Consider the following 12,136-nt stretch of genomic DNA (forward strand, 5'->3'; position numbering starts at 1 on the left):
CAGAATCCACACCCCCCAGCCTAAGGACGCGGCCGTGTTTATATTCAAATCCCCGCAAAAGACGCGGATGGAAAGACGGACGGAGGGAAAAACAGGGACGGGCGGAAAGTGCTTTGTGGTGTGCGTTTCTGTCTGTCTTCTGTGTGCGCTGTTGGGATTTGAAGCATATGCACGATCAACTAGCAACAGTTCGTCTTGAGCAAGACGACCGTGTCCTGTGCGATGTAAGTGCACGATAAATAACCCCAGGTTATTAGTACACTGTACCCAAGTGGTCGAAATTAATCCGGAGCACTCCATTACAGCGCCTCTCTCTGCTTTCATTCAATCCCTCCTTTACCCTCCCCTCACGGCGCGGCTGAAGTGCCCACCGAGAAGTGAGACAAATACTGTGCCTTTCATTTCCTTAGGACTAGTTTTTCGGCCGCATAACAGTGAACGGAAAAAAAATTACTAGCAACGATAGCACAGTACATGGAAAGCACAGAGATAGGGGCAGACTGCTACTTACTTTTGAACGGCACTGAAAGCCGGTAATCACCCTGCAGGGCAAAGTTCCAACGAACGCTGGCATCTCAGCAAGCGTGGTTCGAGCTGGCCTGAGCCAACGTTAGTAGAACTACAGTAGGACAAACTAGAGTCACTAAATAAAGTCTTTATTTAGTGATAGGACAAACGTGTTACGTTGGCGACGTTGGTTTGAGCGACGCGCTCGTGGTCCTTGATGATGATGGTTACAAACACCACGATAAAATATAAACTGATATGAATTAAACGTTTTTGTTTTTTTACTGCTGCGCAGAGTAGCTAAAATACTTTAAAAGTTGTAACAGTCCTGAAAATTTTACTTGCGTGCTTGCGAAATTGCAGACAAAATATCAAAACCGAAACTGATTACAGTAATGACAGCGAGTGCAAGGGGCTAACGGGAGGTTTAAGAAACTCGGTGTCAGTAAAGCCCCTCAAATTTCGTAAACTAATGCCAACCTTTGAAGAATGCCGTCCCGCTCTCGTCCCTTCTCCCTCACGCTGGGCGCGGCCGTTCTGCTTTACCTGCGCCCAATCCATAAAGTCACGGGGGTCTCAGACCCCACTCCAATATTGACAAGGGGTCTGAGACGCCCCGTACTGGAATGAAAGAAAGTAGTAGTGGTAGTAAAAGACTTTTATTCGACCATAATTTATAGGCCGAGCATGTCGACCGCCTGGGCGACCAGAAGCCGCTGTTCTTCATCCCCTTCAGCGCCAAGCCAGTCGAGCCAGGTGGTGATGGATAGAAAGGGTGGGGGGAAGGAACCCGACTGCTGAGCAGCCGGGCAATAGAAGAGGCAATGGGCCAGGTCCGCATAGATACAGGGGCAGTTGGGACAGGAAGGGTCCGATCGATAGCGATAGAGGAAGAGGCGGGACGGGGTGATAACTGCATTCATCGGAATGTGCCGAAGAAGGCGAGACTCCGGCACCGTGAGTGATGGATGAGGGGGAGGGTAAAGGCGTTTGTCGAGGCGGAGCTCAAGGTAGACCTCTTTTATGGTGCGGCGAAGGGTGAGTCTCCCAACGTCCTCCGAGGGCTTGGGCCAGGGGATCAACGGTGCCCGGAAAAGTGTGTCGCTGGCGAGCTGATGGGCCAGCTCATTGCCGTCAATCCCTGAATGCCCAGGGACCCAGCGGAGGAAAACGATGGAAGGCTGCAGTGCGGAGACCGCTCGTTCGACCTCCTGTTGGAGAGAAGGGGTCAGGGTGCGTTTCTGTATGTGGTGTATAGCGGCTTGTGAGTCTGAATAGACTCTTGGAGAGAGGGAAGGAGGGCAAATGACTGGAGGGCATGCGCAATGGCGAGGACCTCGAGGGACAATGCGTCTGGAGGGTGTAGATACGGCCCGCTGGTGTGGGTTTCAGGAGCAGGGAGGTGTGGATGGTACAGGGCGTAGCCGCAGGAACCTCGAGGAGCCACGAAGGAGGCATCCGTGTAAGCTACACCCTGGGTATCAAAGAGAGGGGAATGGTGCTGTGCGGCCGCATGACGACGTCCGGCGTGCAGGACGGGGGACATGTTGGTCGGGAGCGGAAGGATACGAAGATTGGGAGCGGGGGTGGGAATAGGAGAGGTAAACGGGGAGATTGGAATGGGCGAGATACCCGCTTGAGTCAATAACCACTGACCCTGACGGGTAAGGGAAAGCCGGGCAAGCTGCGAGTCACGATGGAGACTGAGAAGAGAACGAAGAGGATGGAAGAGGCCTGTGGCAAAGAGCTTAGTGGTAGAGGTAGTGATAGGGAGGTTGAGAACTGCCTTGTAGAGGCCCACAAGGGCAGTCTCGAGAGCGTTAAGTTGAGTCTGAGTGAAGGAAGCGTAGGGTGCAAAGTACAAGACCTTGTTGAGGGCCAGCGCGTGGGCAACGCGGCACGCGTGAGCCTCGTGGAGACCTGAGCGTCGAGTGACCACGCGCCGCAGGAGGTGAGTTACAGAGTGGCAGGTGGTGACAGCGCGGTGGAGGGCTTGCACATTCTTAGCCGCATGCAAAGGGAAGCCAAGAACTTTGCACTGTGTGACGACAGGAATGGGAGAGCCAGAAAGGTGGAGAGAGACGAAGTGGTTGTGTGAGCGCTGGTAGGAGGAATGGTTGAGAAGGAGAAGTTCGGATTTCTCAGGAGCAGGAGAGAGGCCAGCGGTGGTGAGAAAGGAGTCGATGAGATCTAGGCCACGTTGCAGGGTGTCCTGTACGTGACCGGGAGAGCCAGATGAACACCAGAGAGTGATGTCATCGGCGTAAAATATATGATGCAGGTCGGGAATTTCAGCTAGCTGGGAGGCGAGAGGGGCCATAGCGAGATTGAAAAGGATAGGAGAGGGAACAGCACCTTGAGGAGTGCCACGGGTGAGGTGGTGTGGGTTAGACAAGTGAGTATCTACTCGAAAGCGACCATTTTTAGAGTGCAGCTTCAGCGGTGGCAGGTGGCGTGTGAAGAGCTGCGTTCAAATTTCGCATTACCGACCATCGTAATCGTCTGCCAATTTTTTTTTCATTCCTCTTGTTAGCGGTAACCGCGGAACACTTGTTGTCTATCGTTCCGAAAATTGAAATTGAAAATTGGTTTGGGGGGAAAAGGAAATGGACCCGCCGCGGTGGCTCGCTGAGGCTCGTCGTTGCCTCGCTGAGGCTCGTCGAACCCCAGCCCGGGCTATGTACCCAGCGCTGCAGAACCTGCGCCTCGTCATCTGGGGATATTTGTGATTTCAGGGCACCTGGGAAGGGGCACAATGGTGCAAGGTTAGGTTAGAGCAGGCTGAAGGTGCCACTGGGTTTGCTGTGTCCTCTGGCCATGTTTAATGGCATGCCAGCACACTCAAATCTTGATAAGTCATCTGGGGATATTTGTCTGGCCGGCTAGCAATTGATGGCGAGGCGCTGTTTCTACGGCGCTGGCACACACGATTCTTTGTAGTTACCGAGGGCAGGCTATAGATGAGGGCCTTACTCTACTAGCTTGCCCCCCCCCCCCCTTTTTTTTGTGCGTTTCAAATATTGACACCCTCTGTACATGTGACATCACTGTGATATTTGCTCCTGAATTTGTAGCTTTGTGAGCTCTCCCTTTTTATTTTGTAATGGAGAGCCAAACTGGGCTGCCAGTGTACGATTGCCTTTGAGTGCACTATTGTTTTGGTGGACCTTGCTGTTTGAGAGTAATAAACTTCTCTTTTCGTAGTTTCTGTTCTTATCAGCGCCCCGCCGCGGTGGCTCAGTGGTTAGGGCGCTCGACTACTGATCCGGAGTTCCCGGGTTCGAACCCGACCGCGGCGGCTGCGTTTTTATGGGGGAAAAACGCTAAGGCGCCCGTGTGCTGTGCGATGTCAGTGCACGTTAAAGATCCCCAGGTGGTCGAAATTATTCCGGAGCCCTCCACTACGGCACCTCTTTCTTCTTTCACTCCCTCCTTTATCCCTTCCCTTACGGCGCGGTTCAGGTGTCCAACGATATATGAGACAGATACTGCGCCATTTCCTTTCCCCCAAAACCAATTATTATTATTATTATTATTATTATTATTATTATTATTATTATTATTATTATTATTATTATTATTATTATTATTATTATTATTATTATCAGCTTAATATCTGATATGGCCCGTATTCGGCCTTCGGTATTAAACTTATTTTTGTGATAAGGTGCTGCTGCGGAGCTTGCTCCGGCGGCGCCACGGGTTGTCCTGGCCTTGCACTATTGCGATGGAGGTTCGGCCCACCCCCAGCACGGGGCTTATATTGAATGAAAAGAAAGACTTGCATGCGCATCTGAAATTGCCCGGCGTTGGACTCGATCCCGGCCATCGGCAAAAGAAACCCGGCGGTGTTGACTAGGTGTAGTGGCCCGAAAACCCCAGTAGGCCGTAAGGTAGTGGATTGTGAGGCGAGCACGCAACCATATAGGATTCCAAGAGAAGGAAGCTTATGGGTTTACGGGTTTATGGGGGTTTAATGTCCCAAAGGCTATGAGGGACCTCGTAGTGAAGGGCTCCGGAAATTTCGACCACCTGGGGTTCTTTAACGCGCACTGCCATCGCACAGTACACGCGCCTCCAGCATTTCGCCTCCATCGAAATTCAACCGCCGCGGCCGAGATCGAGCTCGCGTCTTTCGGGTCAGCAGCCGAGTGCCATAACCACTGAGCCGCTGCGGCGGCACCCAAGAAAAGGAAGTGTAGCAGGGGTGGCAGAAAGGAGGTCGGATGAGATGAAATTAGCGGGGATACGGTGGGCACATAGAGCTGGCAAACGACAGGGTTAATTGGAGAGTCATGGGAGAGGCCTTTGCCCTGCAGTAGGCGTAGTCAGGCTGATGATGATGAGCGTATGCGTTGCCTTACGACTATATGCTAGTAAGTAGGTGTGTCAATAGAAAGGAAGCAATCTTTAATGAACCTTATTTCGGTTTAAACCAAAACGTAAAGGCCACCTCCAAAAAAAAAATTTGGAGGACGCTTAAGCTTCGTCTTAGAGACGCGACAGCGTGTTGCAGCGCTGCCAAGGAGTCCACAGAACAGCCAGCGCCCGTTCGGCGCGATGCGTGGTCCGTTGGACAATTTAAGGAAAGGACGCCGGTCTCACGCGAACCAGGCCGTAAGGGAAGGAAATTGAAATGAAAATTGGTTTTAAGGAAAGGAAATGATGCCTGCCTCACAATTCTCGCTGTACACCCGTACCGTACCGTAATGGAAGGAAAAACCCTTCCCTTACGGCGCGGTTCAGGTGTCCACCGAGAGGCGCCATTTTTCAAGACGCCGACCACACCAGCTTTTCTGCGACACGAGCTCCTTAAAAAAAAAACGTTGGCCCCCTCCCGTAATTTAGGTGGCCCACCCCTGATAATTTGTAAACTTAGTTAGCCCGGACTCAGAAACGACATGGGACACCCCAAAATGGGCTTGGCCCACCACCAAAATTCGGGTGGTCAACACCGAATTTGAAAATTGAGTTAACCGACGTTTGAAACAGAGCTGGGACATCCCCAGAATGTGTTTGGCCCAGTCCTAAAATTTGAGTGGCCCATCGTGTTTTCGCACAATATTTCGTGCTTAGCATTAAACTGAAAAAAGAAATTGGTTTTTAAGGAAAGGAAATGGCGCAATAATTGTCTCACATCTAGGTGGACACCCGAACCACGCCTTAAGGGAAGGAGGAAGGTGGGAGTGAAAGAAGAGAGAAAGAGGCGCCGTAGTGGAGGGCTCCGGAATAATTTCGACCATCTGTGGATCTTAAACGTGCACTGACATCGCACAGCACACGGGCGCCTTTTGCGTTTCGATTTCGTCGAAACTGCCAGCCATTTTTTTCGCTTTAGCGCGCGTCATTCCTACACCTGTTGCTCTATCTCTTGATTCTTTCACTCTCTCCTTTCTGCACGAGCCAGAATGAAAACGGAAAGGTACTCACGGGAACATACTGAAATGCGTAGGAAAAATTAGGGATATGATGTCAGATTCCTCTTGCCCACGATGGTGATTATGTCCTCCGGCTGAATGGGAAAATGACCAGTTTGGTGCCATGCAGTCGACAGGCACATACTTTCCTTTTCTTCCTTCATACATCCACATAAATATCATATATAGATAAAGTCATTATTATTATTATTATTATTATTATTATTATTATTATTATTATTATTATTACATGCACATACAAGTAATAAAACGAAAGTGAAGTTGATGAAGGCAGCGCCACCTGAAATGCAGACCATCTACACTGCATGAAAAGTGAAATTTGATGAGGTATACGCTCTTCCCTGGCTTGAAGAAACTCGAGTGATAATGGTCCGTATATAATACATATAGAAGGAGCTATTTATGTTGAGATCAGTGTGGAATAAGAATGGTGTGAAAGAAACGCGAAAGGATATGCTTTTAAAAAACGCAATATAGCCGGCAAACTAACGCATGCGTAGTATACGCTGTCCACATTGGCGCACTGCAAGCACCAACCCGCATCGCCATGGAAGACAAAGAAGAGAAGGCAGTGCCAACCTGCAGTGGCTGACGAGGCCGCGCTTCGTGGCTTCGCAGGCCACGGAGCAGTTTCTATGAGCGTGTGCGCCGCCGCCGCCGCTCTCCTGCTCCTGGCCCTCGTCCACCCGACCGCCGGAGCGCAGCTGCAGCCTCAGGGCAGCGCCGGATCCGGCAGCCAGGAGCAGGAGCCGCCACTGCAAGCCCGACAGCCTGACACGGTCGCAACGAGCCAGCTGGAGGGGCGGCAGTCGCAGCAGGTGATTTCCGCACAACAGTCTTCCTTGGGGCAGCCAGAAGCTGCAGACAGCGGCGCTGCTAACCCCAGCGTCCAAATTCAAGACGGTGCGTATGGAAGGGAGGATTCAGCGGCGCAGAGTCCGAGTGCAGATGTCGAGGCACCTGGCGTCAACGACTGGATTCCCCCGAATGGCTACATACCATATCCCGTACCGGCCGCTGCAGAGCAACCGCCGGGAAACCCGCAGTATGAGGAGCCCCGTCAGTTCGCTGTGCCCTACGCCGCCTACGAAGACGCCCCTGGGCCGTACGCGGACGCAGCAGCGAATCAAGCGTTTCAGGCCTGGTACGCGGCGCAACGTCAACAACGTAAACCCCCGTTTCCTCTGCCTTACGTGTTTAACTACTATCCACGCGTCGTTAGCAACACTGCAGAAGGCTACGCGCCGCACCGTCGTAGGCCCGCTGGAGGTGCTGCTGCTTCCGGACTGAAGAACGAAGCGCCGACTGGACTATCTTCTATGAGGAACAACGACAATGTCGAAGTCGCTGATGGATGGCCGAAAGACGTTCTTGTGCCGTTCCCAAGCAATCTAGCGCAGAGTGAGCTCGGTTCCCAAGTCCCCCACGATTCTAGCATCGAAGGCAATGCATTCCCGGAAGCTATTCCAGGCGCCGGAGCTATAGATAATAAAACTGGGAAGTCTCGCGCAGCGCGCGACGAGAGCACTAAATCTACTCACAGCGATAAAGGCCTCGCACACTACCGAAAATCTTCATCCAAGCCCCACTATGCAAAACCGCAGGAATTCGTCGACCCTGCTAACTTCGTTCTCGGCAATATCCTTCCTGGCAGCATCCTTGCGGGTATCGGCCCCCGCGGCAATATTTCTGGAAAAGATGTCCCTATCAACATCAGCGCTTATGCCAAAGCTCCCGGTGACTTCGGCCCGCTGCCTGCTTTCCTTCTGCCGCCAACGCAGGTCATACATGCCGGCAACAACCTCACGCTGTTCTATTTCCAACTGGACAACTCCACTTTGAAGTCTAAACCGGGATTCAGTGCGCTCCGCAGTGAAGTAAGCGAACACGCAACGAACAACGTCGCCAAGGATGAACATGCGGAGGACCACCACTCGGAGCACGACCATGAAGAAGACCACCACAGGGAAAATGATCATGGACCGAGCGACCACGCTGTGGAGGATCACGCAGAGATCGGCCACGCAGGCGAGGGTGACCACGTTGTCGGAAGCGACTCCCATGGCGATAAGCCAGCTGATCCTAGTGAGGGTGCTCCTTCACCTTCCCTGCTAAATCGCGCACAGAGGTCAGCCGACGACGGTACGTTCCTGGGCAAGCTATCCGAGTGGGCCTGCTTGGGTCGAACTGTGAATGGCGAGACTGTGTATTGTGATAGCATTCTCGACTACGCTCGGCTGGTGGCTGTTCTGGGGACGGCCACAATCGTCGTGACAATCATCTTTGTGCTGCTTATCCATGGCTGGGCGAGAAAGGATGACGACGAGGCGTCCAGAAAAAAAGCTCCCGCTGACGCCCCGGCGGACGATGAAGAGAGGACTCCGCTGAGAGCCAGGAATGACGAGGGCGCCGATGATATGGATTACGACTTTAGGGCTGACAAATCCAAACGCCTTCTTGTTGAGTTTCTTAAACGGGACATACGAAGAAAACCACTGTAGGCAGGTGAAATCGCACTTTTGTCTTCCTGTTCATAACCATTAATCACCACCCTGCTTCCGGTATCAGCCCCCAATGAAAGCTAACCACGCTTCTGGACTAGACCTTCCACCTCAGTATAGCGCATAAAAACGATGGCCATGAGCTTCATTGTATGAATGCCGAGGATGAACTGATGTTTCAGTTTGTACTGTGGGCGTAACACGTTTGTTTTGAAGAGCAGAAAGATTTGTCTTTTTTTCTCTCTTCTTCTACTTGCATACACACACAATCGCTTGCGGCGTGCACTGCTCGGGCGGAGCGATGAATAGCGGCACAAAGACCACACATATTCCCTTAGAGTGGTGGCGCCAGCAGGTTACCACCACATGTTCCGCGCGCCTTGTTTGCGTGATTGGAGTCCAGAAACATCCCCGGAGGACGCATTCCGTTTCTTTGGCAAGTCTCTCTTATGACACTATGCCAGGTACAAGCCAAATGGATCTGTGCAGTGCGTGCAACTCACGCTATCTTCAGGCAGGCATGCTCTTGGCTAGTCGGAGCACTGCTATCTCCTTCCGTGTAGAATACCGCGCCGGGATAATAGCTTGCGCCCCGCCGCGGTGGCTCAGTGGTTAGGGCGCTCGACTACTGATCCGGAGTTCCCGGGTTCGAACCCGACCGCGGCGGCTGCGTTTTTGTGGAGGAAAAACGCCAAGGCGCCCGTGTGCTGTGCGATGTCAGTGCACGTTAAAGATCCCCAGGTGGTCGAAATTATTCCGGAGCCCTCCACTACGGCACCTCTTCTTCCTTTCTTCTTTCACTCCCTCCTTTATCCCTTCCCTTACGGCGCGGTTCAGGTGTCCAACGATATATGAGACAGATACTGTGCCAGTTCCTTTCCCCCAAAAACCAATTATTATTATTATTATTAATAGCTTGCATATCGTTACTTGAGCAGAGCCCTTAGGAAGACATAATGGAGACAAGTTTCGCAGCATGAATAAAACCCACGCAGAAGACAAGGAACAAACAAGACAGGACTGTGCTGCACTTCCAACTGATTTTATTTGAAAAGGCTCGACGTTTAAATACATTCAGTTATCATGAGGTGAAACCTAATCACAATCATCCAAAAAAGCCGTTTCATTCTCCAGCAATGACAGTGAAGGCGTGCTGACGCAATTGTCACCGGCTTTCCTAATAAAAAAAGGCTTCGATAATTTCACGCTGAAGCTTGTCCTTGGCGTGACCCAGAAACTGCGCCTTCTTAAACATAGGGTTGCATTTGCACGACCGGGAGTGTACGGCAAGATGGCCGCTGATACCATCTTTTACAAGATTGAAGTGTTCTAGCGCTCTTTCATTAAAACAACGCCCCGTTTGGCCAATGTACACTTTTTTATTCATGCTGCGAAACTTGTCTCCATTATGAACTGCAACCAACTAGCCCAAACCACCGTGTTACCTTAGGAAGAGGTCCCGGCAAACTAAGCAGCATCTGGCCATGCTCTCGCATATCATGAATTTGGTCTGCTCAAGTAACGATAGCAAGCTATATATTATCCCGCCGCGGTATTCTACACGAAAGGAGATAGCAGTGCTCCGACTAGCTAAGAGCATGCCTGCCTGAAGATAGCGTGAGTTGCACGTACTGCACAGATCCATTTGGCTTGTACCTGGCATAGTGCCAAAAGAGAGACTTGCCAAAGAAACGGAATGTGTCCTCCGCGGATGTTTCTGGACCCCAATCACGCAGACAAGGCGCGCGAAACATGTGGTGGTAACCTGCTGGCGCCACCACTCTAAGGGAATCGTCATTTCTCTTAAGAAAAATTTCTTTAAGAATTTAGCAATCGTGCTGCTGTGACAGATATTATGACCCTCGCCAAATTTCGGATGGTTGTTTTAGAGTCGCTGAAAATCCGGTTAGCACTAGTATTAGCTATAGCTAGCGCTATCGCCGCCTCCTCTGCAGTTTCTGAGGAGCGGGTCTTGACTGATCCACAGGTGACCAAGCGTCCCTGCCCGTCCACCACCGAAACTGAAAACGCGGTGCGTCGTCGACAGAGGCCAGCTTCTATTTGCCCTCACTGCAGCCAAAAGCAAAAATGAACACTTGACCTTGGGTGCGTTAAAACTACGAAATTCACTGAAATAAAATCATCATCAAACATTGTTTTTTTTCCTTCTGAGCATTTTGACACATTTGAACCTGCTTTTTCCATTTTTTTCATTTTTTCAATTCTTTTTTTAATCAATTAATTACAATTATTTCATGAACTCATCATCGCCGATCACACACCAATCAATCGTCAATCACTAGAATCACAAATTAATAATAATAATTGGTATTTTGGAGGAAGGAAATGGCGCAGTATCCGTCTCATATATCAGCGGACACCTGAACCGCGCCGTAAGGGAAGGGTTAAAGGAGGGAGTGAAAGAAGAAAGGAAGAAAGAGGTGCCGTAGTGGAGGGCTCCGGAATAATTTCGACCACCTGGGTACCTTTAACGTGCACTGACATCGCACAGCACACGGGCGCCTTAGCGTTTTGCCTCCATAGAAAACGCAGCCGCCGCGGTCGGGTTAGAACCCGGGAACTCCGGATCAGTAGCCGAGCGCCCTCACCACTGAGCCACCGCGGCGGGGCAATCACAAATTACCATGATACCATTTTGATACGATTTTTTATACGCAGCTTCCAATTATTTCCGACATGCGGTGCCGACTACTACTATACGTCGACAGCTTTTCGACCGAACAAGCTGCACACGCTTTCGAGTAAAGTCAGCGCTTTAGATTGCTCCGAACAGCAAAAATAACCGAAAGAAGCACACAAAAATATATCAGGTCAAAAAAAAAAAAACTTCGACGCAAAAATGCGCGCCTTCGGCGCTCTTCCTTAGAACATATGTGCAGACCAATTGTAGCATCGCTTATCGCACAACAGGTATATCTCTCTTAATGGCTGAGGGTTATTGACGGGGCACTGACACAGTCCCTTTCCAGACCTGACATCATTCCGAACGCTCCAATAATATCGTGTATTAGCCCATCTTTATCACGCGCCACTACGCATGCAGTTTTCCATTCGACGAAAGCATCACGACGCGCGTCTAGCATTTGTTCGCCACGTTTCCAGATCCCTGCAGGGAACAGCTCCTCATTTCTGTGCTTCTTGGGTTCTGACGTTTTTTTGTAAACAGACCGAAATTTTGGCGTGCGCGAAAGACAAGATAAAACGCGTAGGTATGGACGCGATCCGAATGACCTCGAGACTGGAAGGGGATTGTGCCAATGCTCCTTCGACAGCTCTCAGACATAAAGAGATAGACCTGTTACAGGATGATAAGCGATGCTGCAGTTGACGTCCTCGTGCGCAGCAGAAAGTTGTCTGGGAGGTGCTTGTTCTTGTAAGAGCCTTTTTTTTTCTGAGGTGCTGCATCCTTCCTGCATGTATTTTTTGCAATTATTCTTATGTTTCGAGGCAATCTACGGTCAGGAAGTGGTTTTTCTATCTTTTTTTTCTTTGAATCTCTTTTTTTACCACACCCAAGATCACGCCTTTCTTTAATTTTTTTTCTGGTTGCTGCAGCCGTATAAATACTACAGCTGGCAGATGCGCTCAGCTGCACCTGATTGTTTCAAACCCTTGCCTGTGTCTGACTTTTGTAATCTTTTGTAGTTTTGTGATTTAAAGACACTGAAT

At 50.6% G+C, this 12,136-nt stretch overlaps 1 non-coding gene across 1 annotated transcript; it reads left to right on the top strand.

Annotated features, from left to right (window-relative positions):
- Positions 1-4,065: 4,065 nt before the first annotated feature.
- LOC144122315 (U2 spliceosomal RNA) lies at positions 4,066-4,256 on the top strand. The gene has a single exon (XR_013312906.1). It is a non-coding gene; the product is annotated as a U2 spliceosomal RNA (small nuclear RNA).
- Positions 4,257-12,136: the final 7,880 nt, after the last annotated feature.

This window comes from Amblyomma americanum, chromosome 2, assembly GCF_052857255.1.
Source record: "Amblyomma americanum isolate KBUSLIRL-KWMA chromosome 2, ASM5285725v1, whole genome shotgun sequence".
In the NCBI taxonomy this organism is placed as follows: Eukaryota; Metazoa; Arthropoda; class Arachnida; order Ixodida; family Ixodidae; genus Amblyomma; species Amblyomma americanum.